At 45.5% G+C, this 12,649-nt stretch overlaps 1 protein-coding gene and 1 non-coding gene across 2 annotated transcripts in view; both read left to right on the top strand.

The window, feature by feature from the left end:
• The window catches only part of RET (ret proto-oncogene), a 154,305-nt gene that overhangs the window by 30,434 nt on the left and 111,222 nt on the right, over positions 1-12,649 (top strand). The window lies entirely within an intron of this gene.
• Positions 10,404-10,541, top strand: LOC114810697. Its single transcript, XR_003758392.1, has one exon. It is a non-coding gene; the product is annotated as a small nucleolar RNA SNORA7 (small nucleolar RNA).

The raw sequence follows: 12,649 nt of genomic DNA, 5'->3' as shown, positions 1-12,649 counted from the left end.
TAATGATTCACCCCTCAGTCTTGTTGGTGTTTTAATTCCTAATATGCAGAAAGGGATCCAACCACTTGTGAAGAGTGAAATTAGACTAGCAAGCACTTTGTGCTCCATTTCATGACCCCAATAGAAAAAATCCTTTCTTACTTCCTCTCATGGGTGGGTTAAAAAGTTTGTGTATTAAAGTCCTTTGATCTGTGTCCAGTTTAGGTGAATAGTGCTTAGTACAGTGTTCTGCATAGTAAATGCTCTATAAATATCTCTGATTCATTGATTGACTGAGCCTTTTCTCAGTCACTGTAGAGCTGGGTGTTGTCAGTGGGATTTTAACTATTGGATTCTCCAGGAAATTGGCAGGAGTTGGAAAACATGGAGAGGTAAACAGTCAGCATGCCCTAAAAGCCAGTCTGATAGCCAGTTTCCATCTGAGTTGGACCATGGATGGAGCCAGGACTGGGTTGATCTAATGGGCAGATCAAGCCATTTCCTAGAGTCTTATGTGGTTAGGGTTGGCTGCCTCTCTCTTTTTAACTTTTGCTTCCCACCTAGGTTCAACAGCATCCCATGTCCATTCCCTTTGCCTCAAACACCAAAAGTCTTGGCCTGTCCATCTCCTGAGCAGATAGCTCTTTCCCATCAGGAGAAGCTTAACCACTGAACTAGCTAAGTTGCTTTTGGGTTACAACAGGTGGATGGAGCTTTGAGCAAACATCTTAGTTTCTGCACCAGCATATAGCTGTTTTGAAGCCGAGGACAGCTTGGAAATCCAGAAACGAGAGCCAAAGAAGCGCCGGGGTGATGAGAACTGGGTTATTTTGCCCACCGAGGTCATCGCATCATGGGGTGGGGGACCAGACTGCAGGATGAGATAGCAATGTTACCTGTCTGTTTGCTGCCTGCAGGGTTTGCACTCCTTCCCACCGTAACCGAGATACAGGAAGACTCATTGGTTTGTTAAGTAGGTTGCCTGATTCCCACCTGTCATCCATATGGATCTCTTCACTTAAATCCTTCTATTTTCACATGTTTGGACTAAGAAGACATCAACAAGGGCATTAGTGCCACCGAAAAGGGGGTCTCAGCTTCAAAACTGGCATCACCTAAGGAAATAGCATCCCTCCCTGAAGACCATTTTAATCTTGGTGGGCTTTCTTGGGAGACTCCGGCCCCAGGAACGTCGCCAGAGTAGGACCAGCTATGCCAATTGCCCGTGGCTCTACGTGACTCATCATCTTTTCACTTGCCTTCCCTGTTTTTATCAGGTACTTTTATCCTCGCTTCTCTGAATTTATTTGTGGAGAGCAGGTGTGAGCCTCTAGGCAAGGGAGGAAAGGATATCAAGTACTTTGATTTAAAGGTTTGCCGAATTGCATTTTTAAAACAGAAAACGTAGCCCCGTAGACCCACTCCCCAGAACTTTCTTGGGAGTGAAATGTCCACTTCAGAGCCCTGTGTCATTGAACTCGGGATGTTGGCTGTTATGATTTGTAGTAAAATCACTTGGAAGTCACCTTTACCAAGTGTTTCTGGTCATGTCCTGCTCTGGGCGGGTGGAGGAAGGCGGGACGGTGGAAAAGGTGTGGCGGAGGGGGAAGGTGTGTATGTGTGTGTTTGTGTGTGTGCCCATGCATGTATGCATGCCAGAGAGGTGAGTGCAGGAAAGGAAGCAAATGGCACACTGTGGGCAGGGACTATGTCTGTTTATTGTTATATTGTACTCTCCCAAGCGCTTAGTACAGTGCTGTGCACACAGTAAGCGGATTGACTGGCTGCCTTTATTTTTCAGGGGGCACTGCTAGGGGTTTTCTCCATAAGGCATTTTTTCTTGGTGCCGTTCAGCTCTTCACACAGTTTTCCCCGCTGGAGAAAATTATTCTCAGGGAACAACAGCATGGACACAATAAAGGGAAGTGGGTAAGAAGATCACCTTATCAGCGGGTCTTTAAATTGCTATCCGCACTTTTCCACAGCTGCTCTGAGCCAAGCTCACTCTGTAGACAGCCAGAATGGAGAGGCAGGAACAGAGCTAAAATCAAGTCATCTCCGATTTATTAGGTCTGTTTTCTTTTCTAAGATCCAGCCCCTTCATTTGCTGGGTAGAAAAATGGCTCTCTCTTCCAGAAACAATTAGCAATTGGAGTTAGGTTGTCATAGCTCCTTTTTAGTCTGTGGACAAGGCTGTGATGTGTATTGCTGTTTCTACTTCAAAAGAATGAGTTCCATCTGCAGTGGGGGAGATCAGAAACTGTTGAGATGTAGTCCCCATTTTTAGGAGGGCGTCCTAGGTTCAGCAGCATGAGTGTGCTGATTCAGGTGGAGTACTGGTCTGCCAGAAGCAGGAGAGGCTGCTGATTGAACTCTCCCAAGCACTTAGTACAGTGGTCTGCACACAATAAGCATTCAATAAACACGATTTATTGATTGCTCTATGTTTTTAGATAGACTGAGTCTCTGTGAGCTTGTTATGGGCAGGGAATGTGTCTGATAATTCTGTCCTACTCTCCCAAGTGCTTAATACAGTGCTCTGCACACAATAAGCACTCAATATGTTTGATTTCCCTCTGTTTTTAGACAGACTGAGTCTCTTATTCTTACTATGTGATGCGATGGTCAGAACATGAGCCCAGCCTCCATAGTTCTGATTCAAACAGATCAACCAGCTAAAGCTCTTGGTTGGCAAAACTCAACTTTTTCAGTCGTGCCTTGAGGATTATGCAGGAAATTCCAGGAGTTCTGCCATTGTTGCAATTGTATTTCTGCAGTAGATATTTTAATTAGCCATGCCTTATACAACATCTAAATTTGGCAAGTCGGGATAACAGTTGTATAGAGATGCGGGGGGATGAGCATTTGTGGTTCTCTGTCTCTTCTCCACTCCCTGTCCCAAATCAAATTGGAAACTTAAAAGGCAGGATGAAATGATATCAGGCACTCCCCGACATGAAAATCCTCCTCTGTCATGATCCTTTCAGAATGCCAAGTTTGAACTAGATATCCAGATCTTTCAAAGTTTCACTGGTCCCTGGAGTTATCTCACACGATTGAGGAAATTAGCTTTAGTCCACTGATGTTTAAATTGCTATTTGCACTTTTCCATAAACTGTCTGACCCAAGCTCATTCAGTAGACAACTAGAATAGAGAGGCAGAACTAAAATCAAGTAGGATCAACTAGAATCTCTATTTGATACATCCTTATTCTTTTCTTAGGATCCAGCCCGTTCATTTGCTGGGTAGAGAAAAGTGGCTCTCTCTTCCAGCAACAATTAGCCAAGTTCAGCCACACATTTTTAAATTTTCGTAGATACTCAAGTCCCTACATCTCCCCACAAAGCTGATACCTTTATTTTCTATCCTTTATCTAAGCAGAAACAGTTCGGTGCTGCTATTTTCAGCGAAGTCGTCTTTGCGCAACTATTGTTGGTACGTAAATTTGCGTAAACCCAGGAGATGAGAAGCAGCAGCGGGACCTACTGGAAAGAACACAGGCCTGGGAGTCAGGGGGTTTGGGTTCCAATTCCAGCTCTACCATTTGTCTGCTGTGTGACCTTGGGCAAGTCACTTAACTCCTCTAGGCTTCAGTTCCCTCATCTGTAAAATGGGGATTCAATGCCTGTTTTCCCTCTTACTTACACTGTGGACACCTTGTGGGATCTGATCATCTTGTATCTACGCCGGTGCTTAATAAGGTGTTCGACACATAGTAAACGCTTAGCAGATAGCACAGTCGTTATGGAACTCTGTGAGGTCCCAGTATTGAGACTCACGGAAGCTACTTTAACTGGCCATGGTACCTGTGTTCTTGTCATGATGGGTGAATGAATGCCCAAGAAACTCATGCATAAAAATGAAAAGAAGAAAATCTCAATGGCCAGCAAGCAAGTGCCCCCTGCTAACATCATATTTCTAAGCCAAATGGAGTCCTTCACTCTCTCGATAAACCTCAATAAAACAGCTAAAAATAACCCGGCAGATATAGTGTAAGTTGATTATCTGTAATTGCCCTGCCTTAATGTAGTCACAGTTGGGATGATGTCATGATATCATTCTCCTAAAGTAATTTTAGTGGGGGAAGGCGAGTTGAGGTTCTCTGATCCAGCATAAACATGTTTCTGTTGTTAACTATAGGCTTTCTCCGAAATCTTCTACTCCAGAGCTCTGACAGGCCTGTTTTCTTTCCTTTCTCTAAGCAGCTGTTGCTTACCCAATGGATGTGAAATTGCCATAATCTCAGATATAAAGTATCTTGGATTTGTTAATGAGCCCAAGATGACTATTATAAGAGTAAAATAAGGGAGCGTCATTACTTAGGTAGAATAGGAGAATCAGAGATGGGAAAAAGTTTTCAGAGTACATCTGATATCTCTTCCCCAGGGTAACGACTTGCCTGTGGTGAGTCTTCAGTTTTCTCTTTCAGACATATAACTGAGAACCTGCGTTCTAATCCCGACTCAGCCAGAAACCTGCCGTGTGTCTTTTGGCAAATCACTTAAATTCTTTGTACTTCAGTGTCCTCATTTGTAAAACGTGGGTTAAGTACCTGTTCTCACTCCATCTTAGACATTGAGCCCCATATTGGACAGTGTCTATATCTGACCTGATTAGAAATCTGTCAGAGAGTTGTCGGAGTCCAATTTGTGTCTCTTCCAGGGGTTTCCACTAGCCACGTTGAGGTATATGAAGCAAAGATGGACCTCTCTGTCCTCAAATTAAAAATGTTTTCCTGCTTCCCTCAAAGTTGCTGGTGTAATTTGCTTTTCTGTTGCTCTGCTGAGTATAGCGGAGTGGCCAAACTACCATTTGTGAGCCACAAGTGGCTCTTCTTCGCTTGCGGCATGGCTCGCGGTTCAGTATTTCTTCTTGTACTGCCACAGTGGCAGGGCCGCCTGCTCTTTGGTCCCAGCCTGGAAGGGTCTGGTCCCGCCTCAACTCCTGCCCCAGCCCTGGCTTTATCTCTTGTTTAGTGCCCCCACCTCTGGAATACCTTGACATGTATTAATAATAATAATATTTAATTATGACATGTGTTAAGCGCTTACTATGTGCGAGGCGCTGAACCAAGCGCTGGGGTGGATACACGCAAATCAGATCAGTCCCACTTGGGACTCGCAGTCTCGATCACCATTTTACAAGTGAGATAACTGAGGCACAAAGAAGTGAAGTAACTTGCACAAGGTCATACAGACAGGTGGTGGAGCCTGGGATTGGAACCCGTGACCTTCTGACTTCCAGGCCCGTGCTCTATCCACTATACCATGCTGGATCTGCCGTCACGTCCAGGTTTCAGCTCTCAGCCACCCTCCACCATCCTCCTGGCTGCCCCCTCTCCCTCAAGGCTCCTACTTGTGCTCAACTGGGCTTCCCTGGGCCATGAATAGGAGTTTCTGGTGCAGCCAGGGGGTATATTTCTGGCAGGGCTGAAAGCAGACATACAGTGACCAAAATAGCTCCTTCAAACTTGAAAACAATGCTGTCCTTCCTTCTCCTCCTCCTTTCCTCCTCTTCCTCCTCTCTCTCCTCTTCTCCCTCCTCCTTCTCCTCCTCCCTCTCCTTCTCCTCTTCCCTCTCCTCCTCTTCCCTCTCTTCCCTCAACTTCTCTTCCCTCTCCTCCTCTTCCTCTGTTCCCTCTCCTCTTCCATCTCTTCCCTCAACTTCTCCTCTTCCCTCTTTTCCTCCTCCTCTCCTCCTCCTTCTCCTTTTTCTCTTTCTCCTCCTCCTCCTTTCTCCTTCTCTTTCTCCTCTTCTTCCTCTTCTTCCTTCTCTTCCTCTTTTCTCCTCCTCTTTATTCCTTCTTCTCTTTCTCTTCCTCCCTTTCCTCCTCCGCCTCTCTTCTTCTCTTTCTCCTTCTCTTCCTCTTTCTCCTCTTTCTCTTTCTTCTCCTCTTTCTCGTTCTTCTCTTCCTCTTTCTCCTCCTTCTTTTCTTCTTTCTCTTTTTTCATCTCTTCCTCCTCCTCTTCCTTTCTCCTTTTTTCTCTTCCTTAGGGGGCAGCAATAGCAACCATTTCAATGCTGGGAGAGCCACCACCCTTCACTTAAGCGTTCTGCCTACCACCCCAACCAAAACAAGACCTACCTTAGGCTTTAGGGTAGTGGGACAGAATCCCTGAAAATGCGACTGTCCCACCCAAAGCAATACGCCTGGTCGTTTTATATTAATAATTTGTCCTGATGTCTAGTCTAAATGTCTAAATCTTTCTCTGCCATGTAAGTCCTTTTCTAGTTTCAGAGACCAGGTGATTAACTTTCTTCATTAGGTATTTTTTGCTTATTGGTCCATAGGTTTATCTTTTTTTGAACCACCTTAAGTCAGTTCTTCCTTGTTGACAGGTATTTCTTCTCTTATGCCCTTCCATCTCTTTCATTTTTGATTCGTCATGTGTTGCTCTTCTCAGATTTCAGTTCAGTTTGCTGACCTCTTTCTGAGAGTATCAAACCATCCCTGATATGGAAGTATTCTTTCGTCCAAATTTTGCAGGCCAGAAAAGGTTAGAAAAGCAACCCCCTTTCCTAGTGAACGATTATCAGGTCTTCCAAGCCTTTCTTCTTCTTTCTCTTTCCTCCGCATCTCCATCATTTTCTCACTGAGCCCCCTGCCTAGGGCTAAAATTCTGTCTGGATCACTAGTATGGAGGTCAGCCAACCAATTATATTTATTGAGCACTTACCAAATGCAGGGCGCTGTGCTCCCGGGGCTTGGGAGAGTTGAATACAACAGAGTTGGTAGACACCTTCCCTGATATGCAGATATCTATCAGATAGAGATGAGTTCTGTGTCTCCTTGATATAACCTGGCAGAGCTGATAGTTCTGAGTCGTCATCATAGGATGGGTTCTACAGAACATGAAACTGGAGGAGCTTAGGTGCCTAGCTTGGAAGGGAGAGGTGTTGCTTCTGAATTGGATACTGGGGGAGGGGAAGGGTCCCTGGGAAGACCAGGAAGGTAAACTAGGGACACTCAAGAAGGAAGGAGAGCCAAAAGATGGGGGAATGGAAAGGATCAGTAGAGGGGCCGAGAACAGAAAGAGATGAGGTCAGAACCACAGGAGGACTTTGTGGCAAGAGCCTTGCAGATTAGGGAACTGATACGGAACTGGGCACAGAGCCAGCGGTCTCTGAGGATGGGCCTTAAATTGGACTTCCTTTTACATTTGGGCGAGCGACGGGAGGCTAAATGTGAATCCTGTAGTGGGAATAACAACATTAGTCCAGATGAAAGGAGAGGAGGGGCCCGAGTAAGGGGTTTTGGCAGCAGAAGTCAGGGATGAAGGTTGAGTTTTAATTCAAGAAAAAATCTGCTCACTGAGTCAGGGCCATACCTGCTGGGGAGAGGCTACGCTCACAGCGAGATGTGTCTGTGCTTTTGACTTCCAGGGGTGATCGGTACCTCTTTCCAAGCCGATAGTCCCTTGGACTTCAGGATTCTGCTCTTTGCATTAGCGCTAGCTGGAACAGGAAGGAAAATCCCAGCCTCTGCAGCTCTGTTTGAACCATGGTCCGCATCTAGATCTTCTGCCAGAGAATGAGCATGATGTATTCTTAAATCGATGCAAGAGGCTTGGGCTAAATAGCTAGCATCAGCCAGCTCTAATACTGTTCTCCCAGGAGCTGCTCAAGTCCTGTTCAAGGTACAGGGAAAATTCCAAAGCCAAAACTGGAATCCAGGAACTGGAGCTTACAACACGTACTGCTTGCTTTGCTTAAGGAAAATCCATCAATCAGTCGTATTTATGGAGCGCTTACTGTGTGCTGAGCAATGTGGTTAGAACTTGACAGAGCATAGCATAACATTTTAGATGATTTGGTAGCCCGCTCGTTGTGTTATGTAGTGTCATTGACCCAAAGGCTGAGTTTGGGAAACAATGAGCCAGATATTACACTGAGTAATTATCCTCTTCATGGTGTCCACAGCCACTCATGAGTGCAGGCTGTACAAGTGTTCTTTTGAGAAAAAGTGGGAGAATTTATAATCCCATTTTCTACATTAAGAAACTGACACCTAAATTTATGTCCCAGAGCTGTGTCTGTGTTTATGGAGGGAGGAATTGGATCCCATTTAGTCCTCTTAGATTTACCTTTTCTTCTGCTCAGCTCTGAACGTGTCTACCAACTATTACACTCTCCCAAGTGTTTAGTACAGTGCTTTGCACATAGTAAACACTCAGTAAATACCAATAATTCACTGATGCATTGATTACTCTTGTCCTGAGTAAAATGACCAGAGTTTTGTGAGCTCAGTTGGGCTGGGAGAAGGGCCCTTAGAGGATGAGGCAGGAAATGTAGAAAAGACAAAAAGATAATAGGGTCAGAGATGTGCAGAAACAAGTTGTGAGAAGATGGGGAAAAGAAAAAATGACAGAGGGAGAAGGAAAGAAGGGCCAAGAAGGGAAAAGACAGAGCGTGTAAAATACCAAGAGATAAGGAAGAGGGGAGCAAAGAGGGACAAACGGAGAGGGGCATTAAGACCTCTAGACCGTAAGCTCATTGGGGGCAGGGAAAGTCTGTTGTAATATTGTACACTCCAGTGCTCAGTACAGTGCTCTGCCCAGTAAGTGCTCAGTAAATACTATTGACAGGCAGAGGCGGAAAAGAGAGGGACAAGAAAGGCAGAAGATGTGGGTAAGGGACAGAAACAAAATACATACAGATACTAATAATAATTGTAGTATTTAAGTGCTTACTTTGTGCCAAGCACTCCACACTGTACAGTGGAGATACTGCTGCCAAGATAAACACTGCAGGACATCCTGCCAACCTCCACCCAAGCCCTGTCACTGGGCTCGCCACCACTGCTCAAGGCTTGCCAGGTCCTGAGTGGGTGCGGCAAGGGCTGTGCTGGCAAAATTTGGAGTACGGCTGCAACGGGGAGTTCCCTGGCAGGGTCTGGGCGCTCCTAGAACACGGCACCATCTGATTTTTATGAGCGGGTGTGTGTCCATTTATCTGAATGTGTCTAGTGAAAAGCAGCGTGGCCTAGAGGAAAGAGCATGGGCCTGGGAGTCAGAAGGACCTGGGCTTCAATCCCGGCTCTGCCACTTGCCTCCTGTGTGACCTTGGGCAAGTCATTGTCTCTAATCTGTTGCCTGAATTGTACACTCCAAGTGTTTAGTACAGTGCTCTGCACCTAGTACGTGCTCAATACATACTATTGAATGAATGAATGAATGAATTTCTCTTTGCTTCACTTACCTCATCGGTAAAATGGGGATTAAGATTATGTGGGACAGGGGCTATGTCCAACCGATTATCTTATATCTACCCCAACACTTAGAACAGTGCACATAGTAAGTGATTAACAAGTACCATAATTATCATTATTATTATTACACCCAGGACAGGGGCTAGTGTCGCCTCCACAGTGGCCCAGTTTCACCTAAACTGGCCCTTGCTGATTAACTCCTGGGGTGCCCAGCTGACTTGATGCCAGCAATGACAGATTCCCTTAGCTTTCCCAGAAGGGCCAGTATATAGTATTTCTTAAGCACTTACTATGTGCCAGGCACTGTACTAAGCACTGGGGTAGATACAAGCTAATCAATTTGAACCAGTCCATGTCCCACATGGGCCTCACACTCTTCATCCCCATTTTACAGATGAGGGAACTGAGGCCCAGAAAAGTTAAAGTGACTTGATTAAGGTCACACAGCAGACAAGTATCAGAGTTGGGATTGGAACCCAGGTCCTTCTGACTCCCAGGCCTGTGCTCTCTCCCCTAGACCATGTTGCTTCTGTCACCTTGGCCAAATGCAGAACCCTCAGTGGATCCTACCTTAGACCTCTCGTGTGGTGGGACACGATTGTCCATTTATGTATATATCTGTAATTTATTTGTATTGATGTCTATCTCCCCTCCTCTAGACTATAAGATGGTTATGGGCAGGAAATGTGTCTGTTTATTGTTGTATTGTACTCTCCCAAGTGCTTAGTACAGTGCTCTGCACACAGTAAGTGCTCAATAAATAGAATGAATGAATTAATTGTCCTGCCTTGAGTTTTGTTTGGGACAGGGATTGTGTCTGATGGGTATATACTGTAGCTACCAAGCACCTAGTGTTTTACTTGGCACAGAATAGGCGTTGAACAATTTCCACTAGTATATTATTAATACAGGCCATCTGGTCACCTTAGCCCCATGGCCTGTAATGTAGAGGGATTTTCAGCATACCTTTCGCAGTCGTGCCGTAAAAATCTTCATGCCAGGAGGACCCTGAAGAGATTCTAGAGACTAAACTTGCTTTGAGCAGCAAACGTGTTTACCAACTCTGTTGTACTCTCCCAAGCTGTTAATACAATGCTCTGCAAAGGGTAAGCACTCAATAAATAAGATCGATTCAAGTTTAAATTCATTCTCTCTGGCTTGGGCCTCAGTGGGCAATCGTCAAAAAGAGGAGATTGCCTTGGTACCATCTAACTTCTTCTCTCAGGATCGCACCTGGAGGGTTTCCAGTACTCTCTCAGTCTCGGCTGTGGGAAGGAGAGTCAAGCAGAGGCACATCCATTCCATTCCTAGCTTGGGCAGTGGCTAGCGAGTGGAAGGCAATCTGCTACAAGTAAAAACTCACCCGTGCTGCGCAGCAGCGGCATGGAGAGAGTCAAGGGCAGACACTCAAGTTTACCGCGTGCAAGGAAGCAGTGGTAAACCACTTCCGTATTTTTACCGAAAAAACTCTGCGGCTACACTACCAGAACGATGGCAGGTGAAAGCGGGGCGTTCTGGGAGAGATGTGTCCATGGAGTCGCTATGGGTTGGACATTACTCGATAGCGTAAAACAAGACAAGACCATCTAACTTGACTCTAGGTACCTTAAGGGGAAGGAATGCGTCTGCCTATTGTTGCACTGTTCCCTCCCAAGCGCGTAGTACAGTGCTCTGCACACAGTAAGTGCTCAATAAATAGGATTGAATGAATTAGGGCCTGGAACATTTTGGTGTTGAAAATACTAAAGATTGAAATATTTCTCTTTAAAAAGAAAAAAGCCACCCCAGCAGTGACTCACTTTTCTTTTGGACTGGTGATATTAAATATTACCCACAGTCCTGAACTACTAATAGTAATAGTTTTTTTTAAGGGCTTACTGCAGGCCAAGCACCTTGCTAAGCACTGGAAAAGAATACACAGGTGGAAATTAGATACAAGCCCTGTTCCCGAGGGGCTCATAATCTAAAAAATATGATGAGGGAGGGGGACTGAAGACAGATACATTATAAACTAAAACAGCATAAAAGACAAGGGTAAATTTATACAGTAAAACCTAAAATCAGCAGGGTGTTATGGCTAGAGGAGAAGGATTTCAGGCTCCTCGTGGGTCAGAGTCCAAGGTACCCTCGTAGCCACAGACACCGCTCCAGCAGCCACCGAGGTTTTATGGAGTTCTCATGCTGCTGGTGCTGTTCTCTTTCCCACCGGGATGGTAGAAGGCAGAAGGTAGAAGGCAGAATGGGATGGAGAGCTTGATGATGTGGAAGAGAGCTTGCGCGGATTTCTGGACAGGCAGCGTGACTGCCGTACAGCACGCTGGGAGCCGAGGCCCTCAGTGCCAAGAGGGAAGTTGGACGTTAGGATGCACGATGGTCTGCAAAGCAAACTTGGCAGCTGTGCTTTTGTAACTTATCATTGGCCCTAAAACAGTAAATCACCTTGCCCCCTCCTCCCTTACCTCTCTGATTTCCTAATACATCCCAGCCCTCACACTTCACTTGTCTGATGCCAGCTTTCTCACTGCACCTCGGTCTCGTCTATAAAATAATTAATAATAATAACAATGTTGGTATTTGTTAAGCATTTACTATGTGCCAAGCACTGTTCTAAGTGCTGGGGTAGACATAGGGTAATCAGGTCGTCTCACGTGGGGCTCACAGTCTTAATCCCCACTTTACAGATGAGGTAACTGAGGCACCGAGAAGTCAATTGACTTGCCCAAAGTCACACAGCTGACAGGTGGCGGAGGCGGGATTAGAACCCATGTCCTCTGACTCCTAAGCCCGCGCTCTTTCCACTGAGCCACGCTGCTTCTCTCTCACACTGGCAACCTCTCACCCATATCCTATCTCTAGCTTATATCTCCCTCCACTTTCATATCTGACAATCCATCATTCCTCCCTCCTTCAAAACCTAATTAAAAGTCACATCTCCTCCAAGATGCCTTCCCTGACCAAGCCCTCATTTCTTCTGCTCCCACTCCCTTCTGCGTCACCCTTGCACTTGGATTTGCACCTTTTATTCATCCCTTCCTTAGCCACAACACTTATGTTCATATCCATAATTTCTTTATTAATGTCCGTCTCCCTCTTTAAATTGTAAGCTCATTGTGCCTACCATCTCTGTTATATAGTACTCTCCCAAGCGCTTAGTGTAGTGCTCTGCACACAAAGTACATATTTTTAAGTATTTTTAAAAATATGATTGATTGATGGATTTATTGATTATTGGCCTTGATAATTGATTTGAGCTTTAAGTGCTCTCTGGAACTGGGCTCTGATGCTCTGCTATTTCCCCAAGAGCTTTCTGGAACCCTGGGAGCAATCAGGAATTAGTGATCCCGGGTAGCATCCCAACCTGCTGCGTCAACGGAAGTGTCTGTGAGAGTATGATGTGTCGTGATATTGGACCCTAAAACTCAGGAGAAGCAGCGTGGCTGAGTGGAAAGAGCACGGGCTTT

Source organism: Ornithorhynchus anatinus, chromosome 3 (assembly GCF_004115215.2).
Source record: "Ornithorhynchus anatinus isolate Pmale09 chromosome 3, mOrnAna1.pri.v4, whole genome shotgun sequence".
Lineage (NCBI taxonomy): Eukaryota > Metazoa > Chordata > Mammalia > Monotremata > Ornithorhynchidae > Ornithorhynchus > Ornithorhynchus anatinus.
The sequence above is the reverse complement of the archived record's forward strand: the minus strand, read 5'-3'. Positions and strand labels throughout refer to the sequence as shown.